Here is a 4,089-nt window from a genome sequence, read left to right on the forward strand (position 1 = left end):
AAGAGCATTTACCTCATCCACCTCATTTGAAGATGTTGTTTCATATGGCCAATTATATGATGAATTGATTAAATCCTCAAGGAAGGTATGGGCAGCTTAGGCGGTTTTAGAGAAAATAGAACCTCCTATGGCAGCATCTAGGATCAATTTGGTGGAGCTAGTCAATCCATTGTAGAAAAAATGGATTTGTAGTTAACCCGGATACCCGTGTTGTAGGCACTTTCTCAAGAGATCCTTGTACCTCTCCCAAGTTTCGTATAATTGCTCAACATCAGTTTGGTGAAATGTGCCAATTTTCATTCTCAAACTTGTGGTCTTAGCCAGTGGAAAATGTTTTTTTAGGAATGCTTGTGTCAACTCATCCCACGTGGTTATGCTCTCCAGCAGGATAGTCTCTAACCAATCTTTAGCCCAGTTCTATAAAGAGAAAGGAAACAATCTTAGTAATTGCATCATAGTAACACCATTCCCTTTTATCGTTCCGCATATTTCAATAAAAGATCATAAATTCTTGTGAGGTTTATCGGTGGGTTGTCCTCGAAACGCAATATCCCTTGCTATTTGAATCAACCCCAACTTAAGTTCAAAGTTGTTTACATTGATGGGCATGTTTGTGATTTGGGGTTGATTTGTTGGGAGGGTTCATTGAAAGTAATTCTAGATTGCCCTTGGTACATCTTCCGCCATCTCACTGGCGGGATTGGTTTGAACTCTTAGATTTCTTCTAAAAGTCCTGTCAATCTTGGGATACAAAAGAAGAAGGTTAGAATGGTCACGTGGCATACACCAGAAGACAACCAAACCTCTTTTTTTAAAAAAGACAAAATAATTACTCATCAAAGTACGATCTATCAATTCTTATGAATATTAGGCAAAATACCATTCCTAGGATCCCGGTAACGACGTCAAAATCTTGATAATAAAGCGCAAGTGCATGAGTCAAGTTATAATGTAAGCCAGTTGAGTCTGAATATCATTCCACTTAGGATCCAATTTTTATGTTAATTTACCTAGTTATTCTAGAGTTGAATCAATTTTATTTGAGGATTCAAAATCGAGTTTTTGTTGTAAAAATGTTTAAAACAATAAAGAAGGCAAGTAAAGTTGAAAATCAAGAGTCAAAAAGAGTTCTAGGGTATTGAATCCTTATTTAATCCATTATGTAAACATTCTAGGGTTCCATGGAATTAATTGCAAATCATATGCTAATGTCTAGAAACTTAAGTCTAATTTATTTTCTAGAAAAAATAATTTTTTCACATGCAACTTATTTTATTATTGTTGAAAAGTTTGTCATTATTAAACTTTATTTGTGGCATTTAGTATGACTTTTGGGTTTTGTGACTTTTAGTTTTTTGTAACCAATAGTGATTTTTTAGTTATAGGAGTTATGTGAGTTATGAGCATTTGATGACATTTATAGCTTTAAACCATTGGCATTCCTATGATTATGTTTGTAAGCCTATATAAAGGCATGCTTAGTTGAATGGAAAATATATCTCTCATTTTTCATATCTGTCTTCTACATTTTTTCTAACATAGTGGTATCAGAACTAGTAGAAAATATTGAGAGAAAAATGGCCAACAGTGGGATAGGTTCACTTCAACTACCAATACTTACCAAGCTCAACTATGACAATTGGAGCATCAAGATAAAAGCGTTACTAGGAGCACAAGACGTGTGAGAGATCGTGGAGAACAGTTTCTAAGAGACAAAAGCTGGAGCCGATCAAGCACAAAGAGATGCGTTAAAGGAGACAAGAAAGAAGGACAGGAAGGCCCTTTTTATCTTGTATCAATCGGTGGACGAAGATACGTTTGAGACCATCGCCAATGCGGAGTCGTCAAAGGCGGCATGGGACAAGCTCCAATCGACTCATAGAGAATTCGATCGTGTGAAAAAGCTACGGTTGCAAACCTTACGTGGTGAGTTTGAATCTTTACAAAATGAAAGAGACAGAGGTGATAGCGGGATATCACACAAAAGTAATGGCTGTCGTCAACAAATTGAGACGGGATGGTGAAGAAATCACCGATGTTCGTGTCATGGAGAAGGTTCTACGAAGCCTAAATACAAAGTTCAAGATTATTGCCACAACGATCGAGGAGACACAGGATCTCAAGAACATGACAATTGAACAATTTATATGCTCGTTACAAGCCTATGAAGAGAAAAAGAAAAGGAAGATGGAGCAAATAGAGATCGTTGAACAACTTTTCCAACTCAAAATCAAGGAGAAGAATAGTCATGGACGTGGAAGAGGTCGTGGTGGTCGAGGCCATGGTGGAAGAGGTGAAGCCAACATCGATGTTTCTCAAAACTCGTCTGAATCCTCAAGAGGAAGAGGAGGTCGAGGTCGTGGAAGACGTGGTGGAAGGTGTGGGAGAGATAAATCTCAGGTAAAATGTTATAATTGTAACAAATATGGACATTATGGAATGAGTGTTACTCATCTCAAATAGATTCGATTGATCGAAAGCATCAGGACCGATCAATCGCTAGCACATCAAAAGCCTATCAAGGGCAATCTAATTATACAGAGGAGAATGAAACTATTTATGGTTTCAAAGGGAGAAGAAGAGAGTTAAGATAGTATGTGGTATCTTGACATAGGAGCCTCGAATCACATGTGTGGAAAACGCAAGATGTTTGTGGAGTTGAACGAGATGGAGAAAGGTAATATTGCCTTTGGAGACAATTCTTTGGCCTCCGTCAAAGGAATAGGTAAAATTCTCATTCGGTTAAAAATTGGAGAAAATCAATATATCACAAATGTTTATTACATTCCCAATGTAAAAAAATAATATATTGAGTGTACGACAATTGTCAGAGAAAGGTTTTGAAGTTCAAATGAAAAACAATTATTTGTATTTGAGGGATAATCATGAGAAACTTATTGCTAAAGTCTCCATGACCAAAAACCGAATGTTTCCTTTGAATATATGTAATGATGTTCCAAAATGCTTGAAGACATGTTATGAAGATCTCTCTTGGCTATGGCATCTACGGTTCGGGCACCTCAATGTTGGAAGTCTAAAAGATTTGTCGAAGAAGAAGATGGTGTGAGGTTTACCACACATTCACAAGCCAAACCAAGTGTGTGAAAGGTGTTTGCTTGGCAAACATCATCGAAGTAGTTTTTCGAAGGAGTCTATGACAAGAGCAAAGAAGCCTTTAGAACTCATCTATACCGATGTGTGTGGAATGACCAAATCAGAGTCTCATGGTAAAAGTAAATATTTCCTTCTCTTTATTGATGATTTTTCTAGAAAAACATGGGTGTACTTTTTGAAGGAAAAATAAGAAGTATTTGAAATCTTCAAGAGATTTAAGGCACGTGTGGAGAATGAAAGAAACCTTACATTCAAGGCCATGAGAACCGATCGATGTGGTGAATTCACATCAAATGAGTTCAAACAATTTTGTGATGAAAAAGGCATCCGCATTCGTTAACAGTCCCAAGGACACTGCAACAAAATGGCATGGTGAAGAGGAAGAATCAGACAATCTTGAACATGGCAAGAAGCATGCCAAAGACAAAGAAGATGTCGAGGGAATTTTGGGCGGAGGCCGTAGCTTGTGCGGTTTATTTGACAAATCGAGCACCAACCAAAAGTGTGCTTGACAAGACGCCTCAAGAAGCATGGAATGGAAGATAGCCCGGGATTGGTCACTTCAAGATGTTTGGGAGTATTGCATATGCTCATGTGTCGGAAGAAAAAAGGACCAAGCTTGATGATCGAAGCAAGAAACTCATTTTCATTGGCTATGATGTAAGTTTAAAGGGTTATCATCTTTACAATCCTTTGAATGGGAAGGTAATGATTAGTCGTGATGTTGTTTTTTATGAGGAAGTCTCTTGGGATTGTAATATACAAGAGGAGTATGATTTCCTTCCATATTTTGAAGAAGATGATGAAAATGAGCCGACTAGGGATAAAATGGGTGAAGGTTTGCCCATTCCAATGCCACCTCATTTGATTGATCATCATCTGAAGGTTCATCCAGCGATTCGGAGAACGAAATTGGCCCAAGGGGAACTTGAAGTCTAGGGAACTTAATGAGGTTAATGAATATCAAAATGACAT

Source organism: Benincasa hispida, chromosome 8 (assembly GCF_027475165.1).
Source record: "Benincasa hispida cultivar pf3 chromosome 8, pf3_genome.v1.1, whole genome shotgun sequence".
NCBI classification, from domain to species: Eukaryota; Viridiplantae; Streptophyta; class Magnoliopsida; order Cucurbitales; family Cucurbitaceae; genus Benincasa; species Benincasa hispida.